The 19534-nt window shown below is 36.2% G+C and overlaps 1 pseudogene; it reads right to left on the bottom strand.

The window, feature by feature from the left end:
• Nucleotides 1-15073: 15073 nt before the first annotated feature.
• On the bottom strand, nucleotides 15074-19250 carry LOC149799921 (uncharacterized; annotated as a pseudogene).
• Nucleotides 19251-19534: the final 284 nt, after the last annotated feature.

Raw genomic sequence — 19534 nt, 5'->3', positions numbered from 1 at the left:
CAAGAACACCGATGTTATTTACGTGACACAGAGATATACGCAAATTCCAAAGGTGATCAGGGACAATTGTAATATTTTATCGGTATTCAATGGCGTAGATACACACACGTTGAGAAATATCCATCAGACCTGGTGCGACGGTGACATGGATATGAATAAATTTAAAAATCTATTCAGCCAAGCTCAGATGACGCCGCATGGTTTCATCACGATAAATCTGCATGATCCACGTAGTCGGTATCGTATCGGTCTTGATCAAATTTATTCATGAAAAAGCATCCCGACCATGCAACAAAAAATAATAACCAAAAAAAATTATCCCAACCTGGATTATTTCTGCCTTATGTGGTATATTTTATGATACACTTGGCATACCTACCTGATGCACCGAGTCTGAATCGTACGAAAATTAATCCTCGTGGAAGGCTTTATTTTTGAATTCCGAGGCTTCTACGGAGAAAGTTCGAGTAGAAGCGTTTATTTTGCTTGGAAAAAATGGTCTGTTAATCTTCCCTGCTGCTGAATAGTAATAAGACTGCAGTTAGATCTAATATATTTTAACCGAGTCATCTCTCTATCGGATGTTTAAGGACCAAATAAATTTTGTATCATTTCATAATATAAATTAACGAACATGTACTTGTTTCCATCAATTCTGTGTCATTAGATATTAAGATAATGACCATTGACCAAAGTAAATCATTTCAATACACAACGTTCCTAACATTGCTAGCCAGTAAGCAAAATTACATTAAAAATACAGAGGCGGTCGACAACGGTCCGTTATGGTACCTGTTTGATATGTGGCACATCTAAAAGAAGCAATGTATGTTTGTATCAAGGGTTTGGTGAAACAAGTCGATCTTAAAAGTATGTGCTTCAGTTTTCCTGTTTATCTATACATACCGGTAGTCTCTAGATGTATATATGTGTATTTTGCTGGAAGTTTGATGGAACCTGTATTCATTGCATAGAGATGGAATTTTATAACTGATGGATATAAAGATTTGGTATAGTTTAGTGTATTATACCTAATAGTAGATAACAGGCCAGAATTCAAATGAAATTTCTACCAAAGGTGTTAATTGCGATGTCGTGAGTTCTAACATAATGTTGTCTAAAATAATCATTCTACTTCACTCTATGGGTGTTCATATTTGTATGTGGCACACATTAAATGTACGATAAACTGTTTTTAAATTCGTCATGTATCACAGACCTTCTTCACATATTCGTCATGTCGATCCTCTGGTGAGAACCTTAATTTGTAGTAGAGTGTTTTTGAAGCTTATATCTAATAGGATCGTTGAAACCTTAAATCAGTACCAAAAGTCAATTATTATGTTTGTTGTGTACTTTAATTTATTGATATTTCTGTTCATATATACGTGTCGAGTTGTAACCCAGATGATATTATTGAATAACTTTAGTTTTCAAATGCATTTAATTTTCTGTCAGTTTTGTTTGCACAAGTGCATGTTTCTTTTTTTTAATAATGTCGTAGTGTGCAGATAGAAACTGATTGACAAATGACATGTATGTTATGAACGATTTCCTGTTATACTTTACCGCATATCACAAGAGGTTTCGAACATTTCAAAAATACTTGACAATGTGCTGACTGTTTCGTTCTTTACACTCAGGGTTGCAGACAGTTTTGTTGAGTACTTCTTTTCATACCTTAGGAATTCATCAGATGAATTGGGGCACGTGTATTACTTCCGGATAGATTTTCATTACCAGAGACTTATTTTGGTTGACCTTAATGTAGACACAGTCCCTGGTTTAAGTAATGACCATTATGTTTATAACGGTATATCAGCCAGTGAAATGAAGTCAATTAAAACAACACTAATACAAGTTTTAAGTTAAATGAACAGCTTTACAGCTTATTCGAACAACTTGGTAATAGCAGAATAGAACACAAACAAACTGGTGTCTTTCCCTGAAAATTATCTGCATTGTAGCCCCTTCGAGAATTTCAGCGATCTTTTGAGTATCTTGTATAAACATAAATATTCGACGTCAAGACATTACAGACAAGACGACATTTCAGACTTGTTAGCAGCGCAATTTAATTTGAATTTACACATTATCAATGGATATATAAAATCCCAGTCAGTATTTTATTGCATTTCTTGGTTTCATAATATTTGCAGTCTTGTTATTTTATTCTACAAGTTAATCAATATTCAGATTCCGTAGCAGGAAAAATGCCTTTATAAAAACTCCATTAGAAACAAATGCAAATAACGTTTTCTAACAGTTCCCACCTTTGCATTTGATCCAAGGAGTTAGGTGTATGATGTCTTACGTAGATGTGAGTTAGTTATCACATTTTATCATAACTGATTTATTTCTTTCAATATAGGCAGCTTAAACGGTGAATTATTTTATTATATGTACATTCATTCTCAGATCCTAATATAAATCATGTATACATGGCGTGGAAGGTATCTCTTGTAAGTGATTTATATATTAAAGTAATCATTTCATGCCCTCCAGCAATTCTTAACACCTAAATAGTCTTCTCATGCCCTGCAAATTAGTCTTAATTTTTATTTTATAGCAGATATTTCTATAGTTTGATATTTAAGATCAAGGAGCCGCACTTGCATTGCGCATTCAATATTACTGGTGATGGCAGCGGGGGGAGGGCGGGGGGAGGGCGGGGGGGGGGGGGGGTACGTGCTGGCTATGGCAGCGAGGGATTTTCTTTTCTACCGGGATATATACTGTCTGTTTTATCACAATATTTGTTTTAACTAATGTGTTTCTTAAATCATTTGAATAAGTTCTTTCTTCTTCAAACTCGGAAGAGCAATATTTATTGTAATATTTAGTAGTCAGAAATGATGCTTTAAATATTATTCCATCCACTCCCACATTATTTTGATCCAATAATGCATGTTTAATGGGATCTTTAAATCCACCCAGTTAGTCAAATTAAATTCTTATTAATGTTGGAAAGATCGTCTAACTATGAGAATCACAAAGTCTTGAATTATCCATCTCCAAATATATTTTGGAGATCTTGACTGACAGTACATTTGTGAATAAACAAACCTAAGACCTATGCAAGATGTTGACATACGTGAATATTTTAGCATCATATCGGGTATTTCTCTTTTAATCAAGGACTTAGATTTCTCCAGTAGGTATCTTCATCTTAATGCATAGTAAAAACATGAACTCATTATTCACGTTTTAAAGACAATACCTAAACATTTTACAAAAATATGGTGAACAAAATAAACCAAATATATGGTTCCATTTTAAAGAAACACATACCTGTATATGAATTCATACTGCTTACAATCAATTGAAACTAACGCATGTGCGCATTAGCTTTTCACCTTTTACTAAAATGCTTTCATAGGGGAGACAATCTTTCATCCAAAAGAGAAGTAATTTATAAAATACGCATATTCGGAAGTATAAGTTTTAGCATTCAATGTAAGAGGCACAATGCCTCTCCCTGACATAAATATACCCATTGCGAAATGTAAGACCTAGATAGTAGTCGAGGAACATGCATATCCCATGACATGCTGTCTGGTGGTAACAAACAAAATATAATACAAATATTTGTATAGATTTATAATGGTAAGGGTGATTTCATCAATCAATAATATATCGTCAACCGCAATGAAAAACTCATTTTAACTGGTTTAAAACATTTTACAAATAGTTATGTAATGCCATTAAATGAGTTTGAAACAGTTTTTATCCAAATTTGATTTGTCATTTACAAAGCTAAAAAAGAATTGAACTATTTATGTAGCATGTTTTGTCATCAGCTCATCTTCTGTAAATATACGGAACTCAAGATCTTATATTATAATATCATTGTTAAAGAACCATGTCTTTCATTGTATGTGTTATTGTAGTTGCCTATATCTTATATATATATATATATATATATATATATATATATATATATATATATATATATATATATATATATATATATATATATATATATATATATATATATGTATATATGTATATATGTATATATATATGTATATATATATATATATATATATATATGTATATATATATATGTATATATGTATATATATATGTATATATGTATATATGTATATATGTATATATATATGTATATATGTATATATGTATATATATATGTATATATGTATATGTATATATGTATATATATATATGTGTGTGTATATGTATATATATATATATATATTGTTTGTTTGTTTGTTTGTTTTAAACGGCGCACCAGCACTGTTAGGCTATTTAGCGCCATACAAAAGGTCATATGTATGGTTATGTATAAAATAATGACAGGTTTTGTATCGACCAGCGATATCAAAATCAAATAAAACGATAAGATGGTAACGTTAATAAATAAGATCTACGGGGAATATAAATGGTATATGTTAATAAAGGCATACGAAATGTTACTGAAGACGGAAAGTACATTAAATAAAAATGCTCAAGTTGATGGCGTAAAAGTTATAGCTTAGAGTAAATGTTCGCTGCTTTCAAGAATTCTATAATACATGTGAGGTTTATTGTATCAAAAAGTCCCTTCATATTATGCACATTGGAATACTGATCGCGCGTAGGTTGAAAGTCAAAACACTCTATTATAAAGTGTTTAACAGTGAATGGTTCATTGCAAGAAACGCATTCTGGTGGGTCTTCGCCTTTTAGTATGTGGGAGTAGGATATATGCGTATGACCAATTCGAATTCCTGCAATGCCTACTTCCTCCCTATGCATAGCTCTGTAGGAAGGAGTCCATTCTCCGATGGTTGGTTTGATGGCGTGAAGTTTATTATTCACTGCATCATTCCATGATGCTTGCCACTTCTGACGTAAAGTCTCTTTGATACTAGGTTTACAGTCAGTATATGAATTTTTAAAATCAGATGATTCTTGGGCAAGGGCCATTATAGCAGCGCAATCTGTTTTTTCATTACCTTTAATACCAACATTGCTAGGTAATCAACAGTATACGATAATATGCGAGGTACTCAGCTTACTATGTTCAACGAGAACATTGGTCAACAATGGGTTCTCAGGTTTTTTATTGTGCAGGGACTGGAGTACTGATAGGGAAGCAGAGAAGATGATGATGCTGTTCAAAATGCGTTTTTTTTCTCTCGATATATTTTAGAGCAAGGTCTATTGCTCTAATTTCGGCTGAAAAAAATTGATGTGCCATTTGGTAAGCGAAATTGTGTTGTGTGTATTCCACTAATGAAGTCTGCTAAACCTTTTTCTCATCCTTTGATCCGTCGGTATAAATTCTTGTATAGTTTTTAAATTCGGAGAGGAGTTCATGATAAGAGTTGTGGAAGATGGAAGGGTTTGTCTCGGATTTTTTATATCGTGTAGCGTAAAAAATACTTTTGGCTGTTTGAGTAGCCAGGGAAGCTTTTCGGAGATGGACGTTTTCTGAATTTCAGAAAGATCAATTTTTGTACTGTCAAGACTGGATGATATTCTAATGCCAAAGGAAGGTATGGCATTTGGTTTATGTTCGTATAAGGCTTTGTATTTGGGTAGAAAGCATTTCTCTACGATGTGATAAAGGTGGATCGATCGCTTCAGCGAGGAGGCTTTCACACGACGAAGTCTTAAATGCTCCCACAGCGAGTCTTATTCCTTGATGACGAATTGCATCAAGCATTGTCAAATTTGACTTTCTAGCTGAACCATAAACAATGCAACCATTGTCTAGTTTGGAGCGAATAAACGTTCTACATAGCTTCAGGATGACTTTTCTATGAACACCCCAGTCAGTGTGCGCCACTACTTTAAGTAGATCTAGAGATTTTAAGCAGTTAGCTTTCAAGGACTTTTCGTGTGAAATAGAAGTCACTTTTCTGTCGAAGATAATACCTAAAGTCTGTGTTTCCTCAACAACTGGAATAGGTGTTCCGTCCAGCGTGAATTTAGGTTCATAGTCATGTCTTCGTAACTGACAGAAATGCATACATACCTTTTTTGATTTCGAGAATTTGAATATGTTAGTAGTGACCCAATTTTGAATCTTGTTTATCTTTTGCTGTAGTTGTCTTCGCATGTGCTTTGATCGATAACATATTATAAACTCATCAACATATAACGAGCTGTCCACACCAAGAGACAAACACTTGGTGATGCTATTGACTTTGATGTTGAAAAGCGTTCCAGATCAAATACTGCCCTGGAGCACACCCATCTCTTGCTCGTGCAAATCTGAGAGGGTAGAGCTCACTCGTACCTTGAATTCTCTGTCTGAGGGAAAGTTTGATATGAAAGAGGGCAGACGGCCTTTTTGACCAAGATCGTGCAGGTCATTTAATATCCCGTACTTCCATGTCGTGTCATAGGCCTTTTCTAAATCAAAGTAAACCGCGACTAAATGTTCCTTCTTGATAAATGCATCGCGAATAAATGTTTCCAGTCTAATCAGATGATCATTGGTGCTCCGGCCGTATCGAAAGCCACTTTGGAAAGGAGATATTGAATTGTTAGTTTCTAGGTACCATACAAGCCGAGAATTGATCATTCGTTCCATCGTTTTGCATACACATCTTGTAAGTGCAATAGGTCGGTAGTTGGCAGGGTCTGCGGTATCTTTACCTGGTTTGGGAACTGGTATTACTGTTACTTCTTTCCAAATCTTAAGTACATTACCATTAATCCATACATCATTGAAGATTTTCAAAACGGATATCAATGATGATTTTGGAAGGTGTTTCACAAACTGGTAATGTATTTCGTCAGGCCTAGCGGATGTATCATAGGCCTTGTCTAAAGCCTCCATAAGCTCCAATAATGAGAACAGTTGGTTAGAAGTTTCCGAGTTGTTGGATGTGAATTTTAAACGTGACTTTTCTTTTTAAGTCTTTAATCTTCGGAAGGCTTCTGCATGATTAGATGATGAGGAATGTTTAGAGAAACTGTCAGCACGAATATTTTCTACGTCTCGTTCTGAACTAAATTTGTTATTGTTAAGTTGCAGTTGTCGGAGAGAAATGTGTTTTCTCTTTCCGTTTATTTTACGTATAGTGTCCCAAACTTTCTTTATAGAGGAACGAGAGCTTAAAGAATAAATATAATTCTTCCATGATGCTCATTTATTTTCTTTGATTGTGCGGCGAGCTTTAGCCTGGAGAATACGATATGTACTTAAGCTTTCTGGCGTCGGACGATTATTAAATTTTTTCAAAGCTTCTCGGCATACTCCGTTAGCATCGTTAGCTACCATCTTTACTCTGTTGTTCAAGTCAGCAAAGCAACTCTTGCCTGTCTTAGCCTTTCCCCAGAATACCAGCTCCGGATAGTTGTCCTGATACTTGCGCTCGTGAAAAAATGGCAAGTTCTGTAGCACTCGTATAAACGTAGCACGTTTCTCCTTCGGTAAGCTCCGGAAGAATTCGTTCGTCGTATCTACATTCTCCTCACTTCGGCATATCGCCTTCATCTTCCTCGTCTCAGCATTGCATATTTCTACAAATGTCGCAAAGTCACGTTCCGGCCCTTCCTTCTGTTCTCGTTGCATTATCTCTGCGTACATGCGCACCATATGTAGCTCGTCCTTTATCTTCTTAATAATATCGTCCTTAATGCCGCACTCTTTAGCCTCAATCATCAAGTTCTCTATCGTCAGCGGCATCGTCTTTTTCCACAAGTTTGTCAGCAATCTATACATGCCGTCCTTGTTAATCGCTGTATGTATCCCAGTCTTAGGATCTGCTTTGTAGCAATACTGAACAGCGTTCTTCTTTGTACTCGTCAAAGGCTGTACGTAACTCAGCGCTGCATCAATCTCTGTATCTTTCAATCTCAGCGTCTGTGCAATCAGCTTCCTAGCTCTGCTTCTTACAATAGGCACTCCCCTCCTTTCTTCTGTACTTTCTATAAACAAGCAGCCATGTCTATGCTCGTAACAAACTTGTTCATCAGCAATCTCTCTGTAGCCCAAGTACAGCAAAAACCGCATCTTGTCGTTATCTTTCTGAGCAGCTCTCAAAGACAAGTCTTTGTTATTAAAGCTAGCTCCCATTGCCGCTTCTACGTCGTCCATGTTAGAAACTAACTCTTGTACTAACGTAAAGCAGTAATTCCTGCTCAGCTTCCTTGTAGTCTCGCTCATAGCAGCCATCTCAAATCTTTGCTCAAGGCAGTAGCTCTTCACTAGTCAACAGACAATCATGAAATGACCAAGCTCTCCAAACTCGGCCTTATATACCTTTCAAACACTCAGCAAAAATAACAAACGCTCAAAAACCAGTACTGGATATCGCTGAGACAAACTAAAATCTTTTATATCAATCAAACACTGAGTGCAACTGGGAACCAGCACGTGCCAATCAAAATCTAAATCAAAATACTTCAAACTCCGCCGCCAGTCAACAGCCAAAACATTAAAACCCAATAGTGAGTATCACAGGTATTAACTAAAACATAAACTATAATCTAAAAATAAATTAGTCATACGGGCGACAGCTTCGCGCGCTAACGCGCGCTCGCTGTCGTCATAGCTCATATTAAAAATACAACAATCACGTCTTAAAAGTTGGACTTAGAAATTTTTCAACAAGGTACCCTAGAAACAGTTTCCTAGCGAGCCTTAAAAGTAAATAAGGTTGGTAAACGAATTGGTGTATTATAGGATTATTAAAGCACGAATTCTATAGGCATCAGCATCCATTGCCCCAGCATTCCACTTCACTGATGAAATACTTGCTGCCATACATGCCGAAGGAATAAAATGATAACCGCAATCATAACTACTCTTGAATCCCAGCCACTGTTCAGGCTTAAATCCTTCATAACTCATATTGTTTCCAATGGCTTTCTTACATTCCTTAGGTTTTACTGTCCTTTTACAGTTCGGTGAGGTCTTGGGAATGGATTCCTCTGCAATCTCTGTTAAAATAGAAGTAAAATGCTGCACAGGGTCATTAGCATTGAAAACTGTATCATCATTCAGCCTAGTTTTACAGAGTGTTTCAAACTTAGCCCAGTCAGCCTTCTTTAAATTCAATTGTGGACTTGCGTCATCAATTGTAGAGTTAATTTTTACAAGGGAAATTGGAAAGTCATCATTGCTCTGAAGGTCATCAGCGACCCTCCAATCATAGTCCAAAAGCAGCGAAGGAGACCAAATTGTCAAATCGATACACGTGTATGTACCCGTTCCTGGGTGTAAATATGTTGGTGATTTGTTGTTATATAGACACAAATCGTGTATAGAAATAAAGTCTTCTATTTTATGACCTCGTTCACTTATGTGGTTTGATCCCCTTAAAATGTTATTGACATTAAATTCCACAAGTAAAACAAATCGTGCTGGAAGTTGTTGTATAAGTTTGTCTAAATCGTTTGGTACTACGCTGGTGTTTGGTGGTAAGTATATATAACAAATGGCAATCACTCGATGTAGAGTGACGCTTACAGCAATGACTTGCAGGTTTGTGTTTACAGGAATGACGCAATGAGGGGCTCTATTGTTAACAACAACAGAAACTTCTCCTGTTTCCATGTCAACATTTTGGAAGTAGGTGATCAACAGGGAGTAGTTGTTAAATGTAATGTTATCCATTTCATTCAAGAATGTTTCCTGAAGTTATAGTACTGCAGGATCATATTCGTTTTAAAGGAGGAGAACATCATTGTAATTTGATTTAAGTCCTCGACACTTCCATTGTATGATAGTGTTCTTCATTATAACTTTAAGGTGAAGCTTGTGGAGCTAGGTTACACCTTTCGCGGAGGGAATTTATGTGGTTATTTCTCTGGAGGAAGTACGAGGGTGAATTTTTTCTTTGTGGGTCTGGAACTACCTTGAGCTCATGGAACGGGTTCTTCTGCATCAATGCTCTCAATGTCTATCTCCAAACCTGTTACAGAGTTTGATGGGGTCATCTGACCCCTTTTGTTGCCTGTTTCCATGAGATTTGTTTTTATTCTTTGGTGATTTCGGTGGTTGGGTATTATTGAAAGTAGTTTGAGTAGATGCCGTGTTTTTCTGTGCTTGGTAATGGGGTTGTTAGAGCTTGGTGTTGAATCGGGTGTATCTGTTTGTGTTTGAGCGTCCTTTGTTGGTTTCGGATTGTTCTTCAATACCGTTGAGAAGGACGGGCCAGGATGGGCTGTTTTGGCCTCAACGAGTTATCTGGCTTCTGTATATGGTATGTTAGATGTATATTTTACCCTCTGTATTTCCTTCTCCTGTTTCCAGGTATCACAATCCATGGAATTGGCGTGGTGCTTCTTTCCTCAGTTGACGCAATGCGAAGTTGTTCTACAATCAGTTTCCTGATGAAAATGGTTTCCGCATCTGCCACATATTTGGCTTTTTGAGCAACGATCTTCGTGATGGCCGTATTTCTGACACTTATAGCACCGAAGGGGGTTTTGGAATATAGATCTCGACCTTCACTTGCAAAAAGCCAACTTTGACCACTTTGGGTAAAGTTGGTTTGTTGAAGGTGAGTACAATAGCATTGGTGTCATGGAGATTGTTATTACGTTTAATACGTATTCTACGTACTGCAGTGAGACCTTCGTTTTTCATCCCTTGAATGATAGCTGTGTGGCTGACTCCAGCCAAGTCACGACAGCGAATCAAGCCTTTGGACGTATTGAGTGTGGTATGAGCAAACGCGGTCACTGGGATATCGAAGAAAGTTTTCATTTTCTTGATGTTTTCTGTTTGATCTCGTCGCTCACACTCAATAAAAAGCCAACCCGATTTCAACTTTCTAACACTTTTTGGTGTGCCAATCGATCCTGTGATAGTCGTTTCGATGACAAATGGAGATAGTGAGGCAAGCGGTTTTGTGGCATCTTTAGATTGTATGACTCCAGACTACATGGTTCGTCATTTGAGTCAGATAGAATTTTGGTGCGTTTGTTTTGATTTTTTTGGAAATATCCATGTTGGTTTATTTAAAATTCAGCACCTGTGCTCCCCGCCCACCAAGGAGCCCAACAAGGGGACACTTTTCAATTGCCAGGGATACACAGATGCTATACTCAGTTGATAAAAGTACCTGTCATTGACCCGTGAAGCCACCATCTTCTAGAGTCGGTAAAATTACCTCCTGATTGACCCGTTAAGCCACTGCCTTCTAGGAAGTCTTCTAAGGCTTGGGAAAGGGAATGCTAAAGGAATAGACTGTAGGGGCAATGGTGGTATCAAGAGAGATACAAGAAGAAAGATAAAGAAGGTGAGAGAGTAAATACCTTCCTAGGGCTCGGTGTTACTAGCTGATTTGTCAAGACCGGGCCCATCCCGAAATCACGTCTAAGAGAAGCAGAGGCCAAAGTAGTGTATTGCATCGGAAAGCCTCTGCTCAACTACCAGGATCCTTTCCTTCCCCGACACGGGACGCAACGACGAACAGGATGCCTCTACTTAGTCGCCTCTTACGAGACGTAGTGAGGCACGTACGGCCAAGTCTACAACCCCAGACCCGCAGGGGGATATATATATATAATTATCCAATCTCTCGTCATAAATTGAATCATATGGTACTTAGACATGGGTACTCCGGATTTCAATGCTATTCGTGCAAAATTTTGGTGTGATCTTTTGTCTGCCGTGGCCACAAGTGGGGTAAGTTACAATGTTAGCCTCACTCCGAAACCCAGTAGAACAAAGAAACCAATTTTTGGTGGAAATGTTGTATTTATATGCGTACAGTAATTTACCGATGACAAGTTCCTTTTTATAGTGAAACATTTAGTCTTATGGCTGTTGTGAAATTTATTTCTCTTTCTGTACAGTGTAAAGTTCGTATATTAGAGTTTTCTTGTTGCAATGTCATGTTGAATTATTTAGCTCATCTGAAATTATTTTAAGACAATACCACTGAATATGTATTAGGAAACTCTACAACAAATTACATTTTGGAATGTGGATGTATGGTTGCAATTAGATATAGTATTCAGGTTTTGTGCAGTTTGTTTGATATGCATGGGATTGATAGATATCTAAAGTTGATAGAGTTTAAAAAGATTAACTCCGCATTAAGCTCAAGCTGATGCCCATGGATGCTTATTTAGCTCTTCATGACTCAATACCTTTACAGGATAAAACCACAAGTTCTGAATTAAAAGACCTTTGATGGAAGAAGTTTTCAATGTTGTACAAATTATGTATGCTGGAATTTGTTTTAAAATCGAAAATGTGAACTTGAATGGGTTAGTAGAAACAGAATAGACATTAATTTGCAGTGTTTCTAAAAAGTGGTCAGTTAATTTCACCAAGAGAAGCAACTAATAGGCAATATGCAAATGGTAGATAGGGAATCACATGTTGAACGAGCAATATCTTTGGCATCCTTCATCGAAATGACACAATGATTTCGTTGTACTTCCTGTGTTGTGCCTGCATTTTAGTTTAATTGGGGATTTGTGCTGAAAAGTAAACTCTAGCAGCACTGTGTTGATTTAGCATGACATTGTGTTATGTATATTTAATTTGTATTATTTTTCGGCCTTTCTTGATGATATGTTATATACATTTGTATTTAGTACTTGACCTTGTCCAAAATCAAGTTTACCGTGTACATGACCAGGGGCATTCATTTTGGAAACAACATAATACATAGATAGCATTTCTTTAAAAGTGTGGATTAAATATTCAGACCATTATTAATGAAAACAAATTTATCTGTAGTTCAAGAGAAAAACACTTGTTTTCTGACCTCAGATTGGTCGCGAATGAGAACCTTCATTAACTGACAGAGAATTTTGCGGAAAATGGTTATTGCAACCGATGTAGAGTAGAGGGATATACACTTTTGTTTATTTAGTTTTTGATAATTATTGCCTTGTGGTCTTGAAGCAAGCAGAATCAGTTTTATTGTTATGTTCAGCTTTTATTTGAGTGAATTTGTTGATTCAAATTATTATTCACTGGCAGCAAAAAGTGTCGTCAATAGTATTCTTGGACTGGAATATTAGTTTGGAATTATGGTCAATTCAGACAAGGATATTCTTGGATTATATTACTGAGACAAATAAAAAGACTTAAGACTTCGCCACAATTCATGCCAAGGGCACAATAACATATTAGCGGCTATAGGCAAATGAACGAGTTCAATATATGGACTTATATAAGAAAAATTCCATTTACATTAAACACTCCATGATAATGCATACCACATTACTTCAAGTTCGATTTTGTTGATCTTGAACTTATTAATGGAAAGGATGGAATTGTAACATATCACGTTCATATAAAAAAGTGATAAAGTCGAACCACTTGCATATAACCATATGATAAACAAGTGGAGTACTCCTTTATAAAGGTAATAATTGAATTTTGATAATTTATCATATTGTTTTTGATGCACTACACTTCCACATAAATCTATAATGAACTATATTCTAATTAATACCACCGCATTTAAACATTGGTAATAATGGAAAAGTGAAGAAAATAGTACATGTAAAGCCTATAAATGGTGTTACGAAAATCATCTCTTGAATATATGCGCATACCAAATGAACTTGTCAGAGTAAATTCATTAAGTACGGTATCTGTATAAGACTGCATAATCATCAACTATAGATAAATGTCTTGGTTTTGACATTAATTGTCTGAGTCATATAATAAAGTCAAGCGTTGCTCTCAGCAATCTAAATTTTCCCTGGTCAAATACGTGTCAAATATTCAAAGGACACACTTTTTTCTCAAAGAAAGGCATCCCAGTGATATACCTCATTTTCCCCAAGGGCGCCTCCCCGTTCGTATTATAGTCATGGATAGCCAATCTGCAGAATAGCCATAAGCTATACAGTCCTGAAGCCAGTGTGACTAGATAACAGTTAAGCTTTATAATCAGGATATCCAAATGACTGCCCCTCTGAAGGATCATCTGATGTATTTCGAATAAAACATGCTCTATTGAGTGTGTACCTCCATTTGACTAGCAAATAGATGATGTTTTGTTTTTGTTGCAACAATGCTTAAATTAAATTAGTAATTATGTGAATAAAAATCAGGAAATGACCAAGCTTTTTCCACTTAGAGTTTTGGACAATATTGGACCAACATTTTTATACACTCAATAAACCAGATCATATTATCAAAATATATATAACCTACTACACCCGCGCATACGCCAAATAGTCAAATATTAGGAAATGAACATAACATATATACTCCAACAGTAAACCAGCGTATCTGCAGATGCATTTTTATATGTTGTTGCATATAATTAGCCTACCAATGCAACCTTACTCTATTAGATTTTGGGACCATTGTGGCTTATCGCAAGTTTTTACAAATTCGGAACTGTATGAATTGTGCCCTTTGGACCCATCAAGATGATTTTTGTCTACATTGTCAGCATCATCTCTTCTTGACAAACTGTATGTGTCATGTTTTGCTTTTTAGACAATTGAATTTTGACCAGTGTTTTTGCAAAAATAATATTTTATAATCGTTGTCCTCTCTGAGAATAATCCTTCCGATGCAAGGACTTCTGATGCAAAACGAATGGCTACATAAAGTCTATCCCTGAAATCAAACATATAGTAGCTATTAATTGCTCTCTCTGCAGGTGGCAGTTCAACCACGACAACATCTATCTATTTGATTTTCCTCCATTAATTACTACAATGAAAACAAAACGGTAATGATCTTAACGATCTTAGTAATTTTAATCAATTGCATTTAATCTAAGTAAACATGTTGTTCTCTGCCAGATAGAATCAAACATGTAAACCAGCATGACATCCATCTGGACATAGCAACAACTCATGATAATGATTTTGGAATTCAGAATGGCAAGATTGAGGACATCAATCAGAATGTTAACCTTTATGACGCCAATCGGAATTATCAGCTTGAGGACAGCAAGCGGATGGTTGGCGATCATGGAGCCCGTCGGAGTGTCCAGCTTGACGCTCCTGACCAGGTTGATGGCAGCAGATAGGATGCTTACCCTAATGATGCCAATCAGAATGGTACGCGATCATTACATTTACAACATAATGTACGAACAGCCTTTCTGCTCTCGATCCAGTCAGAGTTACTGGAATTTCGCCTAGTAACCACTTCTTCGTTTAGGCCAAAGCAAAGCTAGCTGCTTTTATGAAAGTACCTGTTGGGTGTGAGGTACTGTACACCAGCTGCTGTAATTGCTTTAACAAGTGCATTATACTTGGTTGTCTTGGCTGGATTATCATCTATCAATGGTGTACCAGCCAGGTACCTGTCAATTAGAGAAACATCACAAAACTTTGCATCTGTATTGGGATCTTTCCATTACAATATAAAGTTGTATTACCAACTATTGAAAAGGATATGGAGTATCAGCCTGTAGGAAAAGGTTGCGCTAGCTGCTGCTATGAATAATCTAAATTATATACGGAATATAATTCTACTGCATTAGCAGTTTGCCTTTTTAGGGTGGTTTTGTTTTTTCTTCCGCTGTATGCATTAGCATAGTTCCTTCACTGTAATGGTGCTTCCATAGTTTCAGTTTGTTTTTTGTTGTTGTTTTGAGTTTCACACCATTTTTCAACACATGATAGGCCATTTGTTGTAGGTATTTATGATGGAGGAAGAACCCGGAAAACTCCCTTGATGATCCACCCACCCATAGGAAGATACTGGCAAGCTTTCTCATATATCAACGCCGGCCGAGTGTGAGACTTGAACCCACGAAGACAGGGCTCAGATGTCGGTAATCTATAACGGCGATCGTCTTAGACCACTTGGCTATCGATAGTCTCAGTGAGAAATCTAGATATAAATGCAATGCTTTTTAAGCATATTTCATTACTCATGATAAAATAATGGATAAAAATTATTCGTTGGTACACAATATCGTATTTATAAAAAATTATTTTATAATATTAGAAATATTAACGCTTTAACGCAAGTCTTTTACCTGTCATGTATGTCAACATGACGGCAAAAGTAGATGCTTTGAAATATATTTGATCCAAATGCTATTATTTGTTAGGTACATGTATTCTCCTGTACAATTGATAATCATCATAAGATTCTTATCAGATCAGCCGTTGTATTTTACGCAATTTCACTATTGCAGGCCACTAAAAATGTTCTCGTCTGTTGCGATTTATGTGTACTGGACCTTATGGGAGTTGTTTTCTCCGCAAAGTTTCATATGGCTATTATTGTTTGGATAACGTTTATAACAATTAATATACAAATAACAGGGTATTGACCATTTATTTTGTGGGGGGGTGGGGGGGATGCCAGCAATTTTTCTTTTGTGCCGAGATAGTGTATCGCATTTCATCATTTTTTATATCACGATAATTATTTTCTATTTCAAGTATTATAATGGATATACTATGGCTTCACGATCATATAAAACAGAGTAATATAATTTTGTATTTCCGTTTATATGACAGCCAGAAAAAGGAGCAAAATGTTCGTAGGGCCTCAACTTTTAGGTTAAATCGTTAGTATCTAAATTAATTGCGGTACACAGTGATACCGTTATGGTAAGATCTGTAGAATTTACCGAACAGTGAGTTTAAATATTTATATCGTTTTTAGCAAATGTTCAATGCATATGTGGTGAAAACTTTGGACATGTGGAAGTAAGTGCAATCGGAACCGCAAAGACAGACGATAGCGAGAGGGCGCGATCTCATATGTTAAAAATGGGAAGAGACCAAGTATGTAATATCAATGTTGGTCAACTGAATACGCATGCTTCAAGTACAATCCTGGAATGGCTGTATTGTTGTGCACTGTCTGTGCGGTGGATCCCGATAGATACGAAAATACCAATTGCGCGTAACGCTGCTTTTGTTCATGAACGTGAAAACGTATAAATCCCCATTAGAATTATACAGTGCAAGCTCCTGTCCATAATGGCATAGTGATACTTGAAATCAAACCAAAATATTGTTTCCACAGATGCAGATCACATTGTGACATCTTTGAACAAAAGCTTCTTCAAGAAGTCAGAACATGACCCTGCAACTTTTCCTGAGCATTGTTGCTGAAATACAGATGTTAAGTTTTTAACTAATGGTAATGAATAATAAATGTCGAATTAGAAACAGAACTGGCGTCTGTTCTATTTTAGCAGGATCATGGAAACTGAGATAGGTCCGGTGGAAAAATGTACTGTAATCCTGCATGCGTCTAAGTTTCCTTTATGTCGCCGCATTTAGGTCCTCTTGGGTTGATTTAACTTCAAACCTCTTGTAAAGCGTCTGCGCATCTGGTTCAGGACATCTTTTCCTCCTTTTATTAAGCTGGAGAGTTTTTAACACAACAAATAATAAACACAACACCATAGATGCATTTGTAACCAGTTATACATGGCAGACTAACCGCGCACGACAATATGTCAGAATCATCGAGTACAAGCAATCAGCATTCAAAGCAGCATTTATAATCAAATGTGTTAAGGTAACCCCTCTCATTTGCCTAATTCCACAACATGCCCAAAAGAAGCGGAAACTGCAGTAAACATGACCTACAAAAGAATATCCGCATCCGTTATCTCAGAATTATTCTGGGTCGCGTCGAGTATACACTATCATGCCAGTTCAGAATATCATCCGCTTGTGTTCTTATATTAATGCCGAGAAAAAAAGTGTGATTCCGTGGAAAATGTATCTTCTTGAAAGGATCAAGAACACACAGTAATTTATTTTCTTTAACCTACTTAATTCCAGTGACCATATTGATGAACATTTTTGTTCACTATGCTAAGTGGATATTAAATTATTAATAGTTCAAATATCTTTATATTTCAAAATGTTTATTAAAATAAGACATTTAATTTAACGGTAAAAGAAAACACAGCACATCGCAATTATTTCATTCGATTGTCATCGCTTCCCTCCGTAATAGCATCACCATGTACATTACATAACGCATCTTTCAATTCATGTAAGAAAGACCAGGTATTGTTCCTTTTACTATCTTGGCTATGCGTTCACATGATACTGATATTGAATGTCATTTTCAGTTAGTTCTGAAGTTCTTAAGATTTTCGCTTGAAGTACTCTGAACGTTATTGTGCCTATGTTCCTTAGCTTCTGTTTATCCTCCGTGTCCCTGGTACTAGATGCTTTATGTATGGTAAATCCTCATTGTCTTATTATGTTACTTTACTCGCCTAAGACGTCGATTCAAGTTTCATGAAGGGCAATGCCTGATAATAATGTATGATCACCATTTGGATCCACATAGCCGATAATTCTAAAAATATATCTGCACATGTCAAATGCTTCTTCATTTTAGGGTTCCTTTCTCTTGTTCGACTATAAGCAAAGATAATGTGTTATGTTTCTCTTTTTCGTGTAATGTTTTGTTAATAATATTCAATTTAGATGGTATTCCCTTTGAAGCCAGAACTGTAAATGTCTTGGGTTGTTTTTGTTTTTTTCTTTGAGGATAAAATATTTTTTTCCATATGAGTAATTTCCTGTTGTGATAGATACATGAATCATTCAAATAATTTACTTCTACATGCAGCATAATATCCCGCACAGTGTCAGAAAGTCCAATGCATTGATATCTGGGGTTGTATATGTGGGATGTGTTCTACAATGAAGCAGTTATTTCGTCTTTTACTATCGATTTTTAGCAGTTCCGCATTTTTCTGTCCAACAGTAATGCAGAACTTGATGGCCCCTTGTGAAACTCTAAGGACTTTTCAGCATGTTATATATATATATGGATCACTTGAGAATTGAAGAAATCCCCATGGATAAGGAACTTTAGCTGCATGTACGCTTGCGTATATCTGACAGAACAAGTGGTCGTAGTGTAGCGATATGCAATATCAACAAAAGGCTCCAACTCTTGTGCACGTCATTGCAGCCTTTAACCTAACATTAGCTGCTTCTGGTACAAAAGCGATTTTTTTTCGCACAATGTCTAATTGAATCTTACCCATTTCAGCTCAAAGAAGGATCTATTCTGGTTCATGTCATAACGTTCTGCTTGAATTTGAAGATAGTACCAATCGAATTCATAAATAAATTGACGATCTAAATGTGACAGGTATTGCAGTTTGGAGAAAACAAACTTCTGGCAAGTACCAAACGTACATATGACTGCTTGTTCTTTCAGATGATTATATATTAGATAAGAACGTCCATCACAAAAATAAACTTCCAATGTCTTTATTTACTTCAATACTGTTTATGTCTCCAATCTTAAACAAAACTGTTGATATTGTTTCCATATAATGTGAGTTGCTAAAATACTGGCTCAGCAACAATTCATATCTTCCAGAGTGATTTTGACTTAACATGTTCAAACTGTCGTTGATTATCGGATGTTAGAACAACTGTGCTGCTATTATTCGTTGAGTCAAACTGAAGTTCAGTCAGTAGCTGAGTACATTTTAAGCCGGTTTCATTTGCAGATATTGTACTTTGATTTCCTTATCTTTCTTATTTCCCTCCTTCCTGTGGCAAGCATCACAAACTATTTCCTCTTTCTGTTCAATGTTCTACATTAGTCGCAGGTTAAGTTTGTGTCATCGGTGTTTTCTCTTATTAAACACTCTACATTCTTTCTACATAAAGTACCTTA

Source organism: Sinohyriopsis cumingii, chromosome 5 (genome assembly GCF_028554795.1).
Source record: "Sinohyriopsis cumingii isolate HCF-2022 chromosome 5, ASM2855479v2, whole genome shotgun sequence".
NCBI classification, from domain to species: domain Eukaryota; kingdom Metazoa; phylum Mollusca; class Bivalvia; order Unionida; family Unionidae; genus Sinohyriopsis; species Sinohyriopsis cumingii.
The sequence above is the reverse complement of the archived record's forward strand: the minus strand, read 5'-3'. Positions and strand labels throughout refer to the sequence as shown.